Source organism: Gastrolobium bilobum, unplaced genomic scaffold, assembly GCF_033153095.1.
Source record: "Gastrolobium bilobum isolate Gb01-03AN ecotype WA unplaced genomic scaffold, APGP_CSIRO_Gbil_v1 utg1269, whole genome shotgun sequence".
NCBI lineage: Eukaryota > Viridiplantae > Streptophyta > Magnoliopsida > Fabales > Fabaceae > Gastrolobium > Gastrolobium bilobum.
The window spans coordinates 534,021-546,882 of record NW_026898540.1 but is presented as its reverse complement, the minus strand read 5'-3'; positions in this window follow the sequence as shown (position 1 = coordinate 546,882).

The following is a 12,862-nucleotide window of genomic DNA, read 5'->3' as shown; positions in this document are numbered from 1 at the left end:
TGCATTTTTACATCGTAGATTTAAATACGAAATTAATCATGATATTATATATTATTGAATCTACAATGCTTTAATCTCAATTTTAGCTTACTCTGCTTCTTCATAGTAATACCCACACTCTTTCTATCTTAAATTGTAGATGCATGGCAAAAGTTACTCTCGTGGCTATTGTTTTTGTCAATGGCAGAAAAATGATGAGAAAAAAACTATTGAGTTGAACCACAACTAGCTAGGACAAAGTATGATTGTGATATATAGCTACTGTTATATCGGAGGATCATCACCAATCATCAGGCTAGCTCGAGCCTAACCCGGCTATGATACCACATATCACTGTCAGTGGGGTCCAGGGGAAAGCCCGTGACGGGGGACCACCACCAATGGGTGAGTCTGACATCACATCTCAACTCAAAACCTTAAGGCATTGGGTTCATGGGTCTCTCTACTTATATACTCTTCACTTAGCTCATTATTAATCAATGTGGGACTCATCACACTTGAATATCTAACATATATATATATATATATATATATATATATATATATAAGCAGGGATATGATATTATGTCTATATTTTTTCATGTCTACTTTACCTACTCATCTCCAATATTATTGTATAAGAATCTCAAAAGAAGAGTGAAAGTTGGTAAAGATTCTGATCTAACAGTATTAAAAAAAGATGAGTAAGTAAGATAAGCATGAAAAAAAAAAAAAAAAAGTATATACCTTATAAGTAGACAAGTCAAATTGGTTCTTCATAGTACGACTTAAACATTAAAGTTCGAAACAAAAGTATCATGTATTCACATGGAAGACAGATTACTACAGAGCCTCTGAACCATGCTAAACACAGTGACAGCATAACTGGCCTCAATGAACTTTGTCCTTACATAACCTGCAGTGGAAATAACATTTTCCCAGACAGATCAACCGTCAACGATTGAATGAAAGAGGGACATGAGAACATCCTCTGGAATTAAAAAATCAAGACTGATGTGAAAACACACATGTCCATGCAAATTAACTTGCTTCATGTTTTTTTTTGCATTACATGGGAATTGAACACACACCTCTACACTACATACACCTAACACACACCCCACACCAGTACTAGGTTAATCCTAGTGGATAACTTGCTTCATTTTGTTAACTAATGAAGATGTTTAGCAATTTGGATATATACGCCTAGGTGAAAAGGAAGAAAAAAAGAGAAACACACGACACACAAGTTGGCAACTATATTAAAAAAGATGATATTTCTTTTCAAACCCCACGTGAGAAAAAAGCTCCAAACCATTTACTAGGAACTAGGATCAGCACGAATTTTTGCTTTGCCTATTGAGCCCCACTGAAATCCTATATGAGCTAAATGCCTTAAAGGCTTTTTTAAAATTGAGAATCTTAAACTAGAGCAGGATTTGCAACAGTTGCATATAGAGGGCTTTGGATTCTATATATAAGACATGGATTGAATGACATGGGCCAAACAAGTACAGAAAGGAACTGTAGCTAATGCATGAGTTTGCTTTGTGAAATTGGTATAAGAGGGATTTGAATGAGGGAAAGACAAAGATAAGTTTTGCCAATTTGTTGTTCTTGTACGAGAAAGGAAACTCGGACAAAGCAAACAGTGGTATCTGAGAATTTAGTAGCCGCCCATATCATTGAAATGTCACACCCTCTCACTTCAAAGTTCACAGGGGTGCCCCAATTGCAGCCATTAATATATTCAATGCTCTTAATACATTTTTCTATCTCTCTTACATGACAGTATCTGGTCCTCGAATTTTGTTCTGTTCTTTGTTTTTTTTATTTCTCACAGTTATCTTGTCTTTGTCTACATTGCCTGCACGTAGTGACAAGAAAGTGTGGGCTATCACATCTTCAAAGGTGACAGGGTATATACTGAGTGTAAAATAAACAAGGGTTATCGCGTTGAACGTCCTATATAGAAGAGACACACTGCATGACTTGAATTAAAACTTTGACTGGTTAAGCTACATATGGAGGTGTATAATTACAAGCTATGGTTCTCACGAATAGATCAAACAAGGAATGGAAAGTGTACGATGGATTAGTGTTTTTACGATGAGGATGTGGTAGATGTGACAAAAAATGGGGGGATTGCATGATTTTCGTAATGTTAGTTTACGTGAAGAAAACACCAAATATAATTTTTGTGTGTATAGTATATGCTCATTTCATAACAAAATAAAGTTTAGGAACTCAGTGGTTCTATGTGCAAAGCAACCAGCTGGACCCGTGAGATGAGAATGCGTGCTCAAATTTTAAGTTTGCATTGTACTCCTATAACAAAATGAAAATTAGTCAGATAGGTAAATTAAAATAGATCGAACTTGTCGAAATATCTCTTAGGCGGCTTACTGTAAAAAGAATCATCTCAACTCAAAATTAAATTTTAAGGTGTTCACTGATAGTCTTTTTAATGGTTTATATTATTGCGTAAAGAATCATCTCAACCCAAAATTTTAAGGTATTGACTGAGAGTCTTTTTAATCGTTTATATTATTGCATAGGCCCAATTTTTTGTTTATCTTACACTTATTTAATTCCACAAGTGGGGGGCGGAGAGAAGTGAACCCGTGATCTTATAGTTATTGAAGCTCTGATACCATGTAAAGAACCATCTCAACCAAAAGTTTTAAGGTGTTGGATGAGGACCTTTTTAATGGTTTATATTATTCTCTAAGACTTACCAATTAAAACAAAACAATTTAGGATCCACATGAGATATTGATCAACAAAGGGTGTAAGGAATTGCAAATCATATCGGGCGATAGTTAATTAGCACGTGGATCAAAGTAAAAAATTATTTCTACTTAATTAGTGGTCTCGAGTTCGAATCTAGGTATATATGCAGATGTATTAAAATTTTGGCAAAAAGAGTTTAGTATTCTTGTAGTCATATCCGAGTTTAATCGAATTAGTTGATTAATCAATTAATCGGTGGAGAAATCTAATAAATAAATAAGCACGTTTATAGCATCACTCCAAGAAATTAGGCATTGTTTGTAACGTCCGGCCACTTCAAGAATCAATGGTTGTCCTCATAAAATAACACGAGACTTTCAGCGTGCTTTGTCCTTGCTCACACACTTCCTGGGAAAATTACCTAGGAGGTCACTCATCTCAGAATTATTCCAAATTAAGCACGTTTAATTATGGAGTTCTTTCGTTCTGCGCTTCCAAAATGTAGATGCATCTTGTTAGTCTAGGTAATACCAATTAATTCTTATAAGTTATCCCCAACTGTAGAGTCCTATATTTGTAGAGTCTATGAAATCCTTCTCTTTCGGGTGTGTATTTGATTCATTCATGTATCCCCGCTGAAAGTTTTGCCAAGAGTCGTTACTGGTCCGTGTCTCTTTGTACCGGCAATCACTCTCCGCCCTCATCAGCCACAGGGATGTTACCTGGACCCCTTTTTTTTTTAGTTTGATGCATTCATAGCTATTTATGCTTTATAGATATTAAAATATCTATTATAAATTTATTATGACTTTAATAGTTCTACAGTGAATGTAGATAAGTTATCTATATTTGTTTCTAAAACGACGTCGTTTTGAGTTAAAAAATTAAAAAATTATAATGAAAATGACTATTATAACCCTATAATAAATTATAATTACAAAAATACTTTGATTTTCGTCTCAAACAACGTTGTTTTGGGCTCAATATAAATAAGTTATGTACATTGAATGTAGAAAAAAGCGAACTCATTTATTATTTGATAAATATTTAACAAGTCCCCTGAATACTATATTCATAAAGGTATCATAGCAATAAATTATCTGTATTTGGCACAGCAGCAGGGGGAAGGGGAATATATAGATCTGCGCTGACTGGTTGACTAAGGACAAAGCTTGGACCATCATTTTGGTCTTAAGGAATGGGGTTTGCTTGCTCCGTGCTGCTGTTGCTACTAAATATGTGTATGTACAGTATTTCAAAGGATCACTTTTGGTCTAAGCAATTTTTTATTGAATTTGCTTGCAACAAAGATTATCATCATGCACTTTGGAAATAGTAAAAAACAATTAAAAGAGACATCCTCATCGCTTTTTAATTTTCATCTATTTATATCATATACATGCATGACAAAAAAGATTATCATCACTTTGGAATCCGTAAAAATAAATAAAAGAGACATCCGCATCACTTTTTAATTTTCATCTATTTATATCATATACATGCATGACTCTAGTATTATATTATTGTGGAATTGTGCTACGAAAGAGATAATATAAACTCATGACCCAAACGTATGAAAATATTTGGGTACTCCCATAATATCCAAGGTTCAGTATATTATTGGTTAAAGTTGGAAAAGAAAAAATTTATTTCATTATATTTATTCTATCCATTCTCTTGTGATTAATATTACCCGAGTCTCACTACCTATTCCGTCAAGATATGCGTATAATTGCAATCTAGAAAGAGAAAAAGCATGTTTTGCTCGAATATTGATCTTTGAAATTGATTGTGTTTGGATGTTATGTCCTGTTTATTTTAAAAGTGCTTTTTTATAAAAGTTAAGATTATTTAAATTTTTAAAAAAATATTTATTTTTTGAAAAAAAAAATCGGCTTTTAACTTTTATTTTTTTGAGAAGCTAAAATTTTTAGCTTCTGAAAAAAATGAATTTTTAACTTTTTTTACGACTTCGGTTTTTTTTTAAAGCAAGCACCCAAATGCACTTTACAATAGAAGTGTTTTTTTTGAAAAAAAAAATTGTAACTTTTGGTTGAAAAAAGCATATCCAAACAAGCCCATAGATCTATGCCGGAATGTAATTTAATATTTCTTTGTTGATATTGATCTGCTCTTCTTTATTCTAGTAATTCTCCTTTTCTAAAATTATGTTTGTGTTCCAACACTAGAATTGGAATTTTTAATTCTATAATTCAGAGATAGTTATGTACTATTTTGCAATAACACCCTGAACATCCTTATGCACAGCCTCAAAGCTGGGAAGAGGAACATTATCAAGAATATGCAAATTCCAGTCAAGGGGCTCAGCCATAGAAGCTAGAGCATCAGCTACCTCATTCCCTTTGCTATGAACAGAGCACTTTTTAGCTGGTAAACACCAGTGATTAAGTGAATTTTTATAGATGAATCACTCTCTAACCAAATCCTTTGAGACCCACGATTCCAAACAAGGTCAAGGCCCAACAAAATTCCCCACAAGCCACCTTCTAGAGTAATCTCTGAGGACACCACCACAAGAAGCACGCAATCCATTCATTAAAGAGGAGCCATCCGAGTTCAGTGATATGCCTCCAGCATATATATGATTTTAAGCCAAAAAAAGAGAAAGAATCTTGATCAATCTTGGATAAAAGGGCTAGAATTGTTATTTAATTGATAAATTTCAATCAGATATCTTGTCACTGATTTTCTTCTAATTTTGTAGGAAAACAGGACAAAAAGAAGCCCAAATTGGAAGAACAAATCTGAAGCTCCGCGCTATTTGTGTGGAATTAATTGGCGCTAGTAGCGCCAGAAAAACCTTTTGATCCAGAACCACCATGCTACTAGTGTGGCACTGGCGCTAGTAGTGCCAGCCATTCAAGCCAACCACACTAGTAACGTGAACATGCAGTATGCTGAACAACACTCCCACGCTATCAGCGTCAAACTGGCGCTAGTAGCGCGGGAGGTACGTGAGAAATTTTTAAACATATCTCAGGCTGTATCAGAAGAGATTGGATCCAAGATATACGATAAAGATTCGATCAAGATTTCTAAGCAAGGGCACAAAGTCTATAAATAGAGACTCAGACCCCAAAAGACAGACATCTTTGTCTGGAGCGAATTATGAGGATCAAAGAATTGAGAGAATTATTGGAGATTCGCGCTGGAGATCAGTATTCCACCGGAGTTGAAGACTGAAAACCATTGAGCTTACTTCTTCTTTTTCTTTTCTTTTTCGTTTATGAACAATTTTTATTATTTGAATTTATTTAAGTCATACATGAATATGTCTGCTAATTTCTTTTTGTAGTTGGGATCACGGACCCGATGTGAATCCTTTATATTTCCTGTATTGTTTTTATAAGTTAATTAGTTAGTTTGTCTTATTCTTCCTGTGTGAATTTTTCCATATCCTGATTAAAATTGGCCACTCTAGTTATAAGGCTTTGAGGGTTAGGACTCACAATAGACATATTGGGGTTTTAGTCTGGACAAGGGTAGAATAACAATTTGTGCATGGCCTAGACCTAGGCTTACATAGATTGCAGACTTTTAATTCATTTGCTTAATGCTTAATTCAAGAGGGATTACTAGGACACTAAGATTCTAATTGGGTTAAAGGGTTGAAATCACTAAGACATTAGGGTTCAACTAATTTATAGGGAAATAATGAATTGTCTGCGCAAACCAATTAGTTAATTATAAAATACAATATAGGAATATAAGGGAGGATCGGAGGTGAAGTGCATCCTGGCTACAGTCTTTTTACAATTTTTAATCAATCTCATAATTTCTTGACGTTCTTGATCTTTTCTTGCATGCGTTTTAATATTATTGTTTTTAAAATTCTGTTTTGAAAATTCCAACAATCAATCACTTTCACAAATCAAACAAATTTTCTTTTCCAACTTAAAGGGGAATAGCTAAATTAATACTTGGTGCGTTAATCCTCGAGGGAACGATCTTTACTTATCACTTTTATTACTTGAAACGAACGGTATACTTGCCGATTTCGCAACATCCAGCTTCAACCAACCTTCCTGATGAAGGAACCACAAACTGAAAACTTCCTTCCTTAAAATTCGATCGAGTCCAACGTTTCCAAGAATAGATTGAATCACTACTAGAAAATTTACAATCAGCAATGGAAAAATTCCCTTGCAAAACAGCAAAATTCCCTTGCAAAACCTGTCAGCAACGGAATTTGCGAGGGAACACGGTCTCTCGCTAAAACCCTCGTCGCAAATAGATTTGCAAGGAAAATTTGTCATATGACAACTCCCTCGCAAATTGCTACGGAAAAGTTCCCTTGCAAAAAAGTAAATTTCCCTCGCTAACAACAGACCTATCTACAGTGTTTTTCCCTCGCAGATTGCGACAGAAATTTAGTATAATTTCCCTCGCAAATTTCAGTAGCAGAATTTGCAATGGGTGTATTAAATTTCCGTTGCAAAATTTGCAAGGGAACATTTTGATTTTCCCTCACAAAATGCTACGAATTTTGCAAGGGAATTTTGATTTTCCCTCGCAAAAGGCAACGAATTTTGCAAGGGAATTTTGAAAATTTCTGCCACAAATTCTGGAATTAAAATAAAAAAATAAAAAAATGTATTAAACTTTTGTTATTTTTCCTGTAAACAACAAGGATTCCAAATTAACATAAATACATAAATTGAGCAACAGAAATCCAAAAAAATACTAGACAAACAATTAAATTAAAATTAAATAGTATATCAACAAAAGTGAACAACAACAACCATCAAATCTACAACTAAAATGTCTTTAAAGTTGTAAACAAAATAAAATATACAAAAAATATCTGATATATCTCTGAAGTCCTAAAAGAAGTAAAACATACAAACAACAACTAGTATGCCTCTAAAGTCCTAGCAAAGTCATCATCATCATCAGGGTCATCATCCGGCGTCGGTCCCTTCGACTTGTTGCAGTTGGCTTCCTTGTCCTGCATTAAAAGCCGGAGTTGTTCCTGCATTTGTTTCATAATGTCAGCTTGCTGCTTCACAAAGTCCGCTTGCTGAGTTAGCTTCTCTGTCGTAGCATGCAATTGCTCCTGAATCTGGGAGTGGGACACCCTCATCCTTTTAAGCTCATCTGCAAATACATTATTATAAAACAGTAAGTTAAATGTTTAAAATAAAATATTAATAGAATAGAGATTGAAAATATAAAAGAATTAACTATGCATTGAGTTTACCTGCAGAAACACTGTCAACCTGGGTAGAGGGCCGCTTACTAGGCTTCAGTCGGCTAGCATATCCTCCCAGCCCGACCATCCTTCCTTTTCTTGTTGAATCAACCTGCAGCTGTAACCAACATGTTCCCATTATCGAAATAGGAGGAGCTGGATTAACCGTCTGTCGCCGCCTATGCGGACCTTTCCTCTTCAAGTTTTTGATAATTTTCCTGCAAGTAAAGAAAAACCAGCACACATATGGACATATAAAACATGACATAAACCATCATAGAAAAAACAAACGTCAAATAATAAATGATCAAACCGCTATTAGCTTCGCTTTGGGGCGACCTAACCACCGCCTTTGATCAGCTTCAGGCTGCTGGGAATGAGTTCGCTCGAAGGTAGCCCAATCAACCTTTTCAGGCGGCACTTCTCCAGAAGCCTCCTGGAAATACAAATGAAAATCATTAATTCATTAGTTGCAAGTACAAATTGTTGAATACCGAACTAGAAAACAATTTATACTTACTATCCTTTGTCGATGCTTGCTGATTGGAATCGACCCTCCAGCATATGTGGGTGTATCCTGCTTGGCCCTATTTTCCTTATTTTGAGCAGATCTCTTTTGAAACTTAGGACAGTTTTTCCATTTTTATTTCAATTGGATTTTTAATGATTCACTACACCATGCATTTTTGCCCTTGTCATGTCTTACTTTATCCATTTTATCTACGAACATTGTGGTGGCTTTGTGATGCCAAGCTCTTGCCAAGTTATGGCGATCCTCGGGCAACCACCTATAATGATCCTGTAAATTGCCAATTTTTTCGATTAGCGCATAAATTGGTGACAAATGTGTAGTTAGTATACATTTTTGTAATAAAACATTAGCATTAACGAGATATACATAACTTACCAGGAATTCATTCATCCAACCATCTCGAGTTTCTTTAGGAACGTCTCCCCAGGTGCTCCATACATGTTTAAAATTACGGAATATTTGATTATCAATGAATTTCATGATCTCATCATAAGGTTCGAACCTGACAATGTTAGATTAATTTATTTGATTATAACGATTGAGCAATGCTAGAAGCCACAATATTACATCATTAGTAACAATTACAACTTACTCTGTGGTGTCTAAAGGACGAACCCATATACGTTTAGTCTGTGGTCACACCTCCCCCACTCTGGCTGAAGTGCCGAAGCAGCATCTCCTACCTCGCTTGCAGGGGATGCAGCCTGCAAAAGGGAAAAAATGTTAAGCATTAAAAAAGTTAGTAGAGAGAGGGATGAGGAAGTTGTACGACCTCTACCATAGGGGGTAGATGATGTCGTCCTACCTCCTCTGCCACAACGGCTTGTAACTCGACCTCTACCGACATTACCATCACTACCAGTACGCCCATCCGTATGAACCATCTGTGAAAACTTATAAACATAATGCAAAAATATATATAAATATAATAAGTATGTAATACGATGTCTACCACTATGGCCATCCATTTGTCACTAATGGATGCATACACCATACAGAGATCCTAAAAGATAAAAAATATAAAACATAATTGTATAATACATATAACATGTGGCCTGTGAATAAAAATTATTTATTTAGTACAACAGATAAGCTTAAAGAAAGAATAACTGAAATCAATCGGACGATTCTTGTTCTTCGAATTCTTCTTGCCCACCTTCCTCTGGACTCTCATAATCATCGAATTCAGGCTCACTATCTGAATAAATATCTTGTTCGTCATCGTCTGATTCCTCATTGTCCAATATAACAGGAATTAACTCTAACTCTCCAGCGGAATCAAAAAGATTGCTTGGCACATCATCCTCTGCAACATTTACAGGCAGTTCATGTTCCCCATCATCCTGAAATGGATCAGTCACATCATTTGAGTCTGACTCCATCGACTTAGGGATAATATTCCGGGCTTTGGTTTTGATAACTCCTCTCCACCCATGTTGGGAAGTAGGGTATAATGTGTAAATAACTTGTTCCGCTTGTTGAGCAAGTATAAATGGGTTGTAGCCAAGTGCATAACTCCTTGACCAATTGACCTCAACATTTCCATACTGGTCAACTTTTGTCTCACGTGAGGTGTTATCAAACCAATCACATTTAAAGAGAGTGACCGATTTGCCCAACTTGTAATCCAAAAGAATGATATCAATTAACTTCCCGTAGTAATCGCCCTCAGCACCGTCGACTTGCCCACCTCGACAACATACACCATAATTACAACATGACATATTTTGATTCGCTTCTACAGTTGCAAATCTATATCTATTGACTATATATTTTCTGAATCGGGTGACAAATCTTGCAGCTCCACTTGATAAAATATATGCAACATCATGGACAGCCGATTGGTTTTGTATGAAGTACTCCTCAAACCATTGAGGAAGTTCAGATGTAACGTGTTGATCAACTTCGGAATCTGACCATAAAGGATTATTCGAACGTGTCCATTTGGAAAAGTTTCTGTAAGGAAAAAAATATTATAAAACTCATGAGGATAACTACCCATAAACCGAATATAGTCGCGTAATGGAAACATCTCTAAGTTCAAAAATGAAATCTTACTCTATGTACGGAGCGGCCTCTGGTGAGTTGTTTAGAATGTACCACTCTGCAACGTTCTTATCCCGTCCCTCTAGAATTGATGCCCTTTGCCTTCCCACGAATCGACCTGGATAATTAAATAGTGATATCTGACCACTTGTATCACCGCCATCATCATTTTGAGGGACTCCTCTCCAAGTTGATATAAATTCAGGAGGATAATAGTACGATGCAAATTTACTAGTCTCTTCAACGAGATACGCTTCGGCGATAGATCCTTCAACATGTCTCAAGTTACTGACCTTCATCTTCAGTGTGCGTACAAACCTATGAATAGATATTAGGGTTCTTATAATTTGTAGCATTGTGTGACGCAATTAAATGTTCGGATAAAAAATTAACCTCTCAAATGGATACATCCATCTATATTGTTGTGGACCTCCTACCCTTGCTTCATAGGCCAAGTGAACAGGAAAATGTTCCATTGTGTCAAAAAATGTAGGAGGAAACACCATCTCTAATTTGCATAGTAGTGCTGGCACGCTCGACTCCAGATGTCTTAACCTTTCAGCATTAAGTTGAGAAGCACAAATTTCTCTAAAGAACATTGAAAGTTCGGTCAATACACTCCACACATTCTTCAGTAATGCTTTGAAAGCCCACGGCAACAATTTCTGAAAGAAAACATGACAATCATGACTCTTCATACCGAATAACTTTGCCCCGTTCATGTCAACACACCCCGACAACTTGGATGCATAACCATCTGGGAATTTAAGATCCTTAACCCAGCGCAACATTTCTAAATTCTGGACTTTATTCAGTGTGTACGGCGCTTGAGGTTTCAAAGTCTGCCCGGTTGGAGTTTCAACCAAATTTAAACCAGGTCTTCTGCAAATCGCCTTCACGTCCAGTCTTGCATTTACAGTGTCCTTCGTCTTTCCCTTGGTGTCCATCACAGTATATAAAATATTGCAAAACACATTCCTCTCTATATGCATAAAATCAAGGTTGTGTCTTAACAATTGATCTTTCCAATATGGTAGATCCCAAAAGATGCTACGTTTGTTCCAATGGTGATCATCGCCATATCCCTCAGGGTCGTCAGAAGCAGGCCTCTCTTCAACACTTGGAATGTACTTCACCTTCTCCCATATTTCTTGGCCACTTAACCGACGAGGTGCGTCTGCCCTTTCGACAACACATCTCCTGAAGTCTTTTTTATTTCCCCTGTACGGGTGATCGAGTGGCAGGAATCGTCGATGAGTGTCAAACCAACACACCTTGTGACTGTGTTGCAAGCTAAAACCCTTATTTTGTTCCAAACATACCGGACATGCAAGCTTCCCCGATGTCTGCCATCCGCTCAACATCCCATATGCTGGAAAATCATTTATTGTCCACATCAAGGCAGCCCGTATGGTGAAATTCTGCCTCAACGATACATCATATGTCAGAACCCCTGCACTCCATAACATGTTCAGCTGGTCTATCAGAGGCCTGAGGTATACATCTATCTTATTTTTTGGATTGGAAGGTCCAGGAATTAATGCTGTTAAAAACAAGAACTCTCTTCTCATGCACATCCAATGTGGGAGATTATACGGCGTCACAATGATGGGCCAACAAGAATAATTCCTACCTGTCTGATTGAAAGGAGAAAACCCATCCGAACATAAACCAATATGCACATTACGTGGCTCCGCTGCAAACGAAGGATTCGCCTTATCAAAATGAACCCAAGCTTCGGCATCTGATGGATGCGTCACATATTTTTCATCCCTACAATGCTCACGGTGCCATCTCATGTGACAAGTTGTTTGTTCGGAAGCATACAATCTTTTAAGTCTGGGCACAAGAAGAAAGTACCACATCTTGCTATAGGCTTCACGTGTCGTTTTCCTTCCGTCCCTTACAACTTTGTACCTGTCATGCTTACAAAACTCACATTTGGTGCGCTCAATGTAATCACCGTAATATAGCATACATCCTTTGGGGAAGCAATGAATCTTTGTGCATCCGAGCCCAAGCTCTTTGACCTTTCTTTTTGCTTGGTAAAAATCCTTCGCCAAATTATTGTCTTTAGGAACAACCTGACGCATGAGCTGCATCCAGCCGTTGTAAGCAGACTCACTCATATGGTGATCACTCTTCAACTGTAGTGTTGCTAGGGTTGCTGATAGCGTTGTATGTTCAGTATGTTGAATATGTTCACAACCTTCCCATAATGGACGTTGAGCATCTTGAAGCATGTTGTAAAACCTTTCTGCTTCTGGATTAGGATCCTCTGCCATGTAGGATGGTTCGGCATGAGTATCAGGTTCAAAATTTTGCCCAATCGACGGTCCTGCAGCATCCATAACCAACTG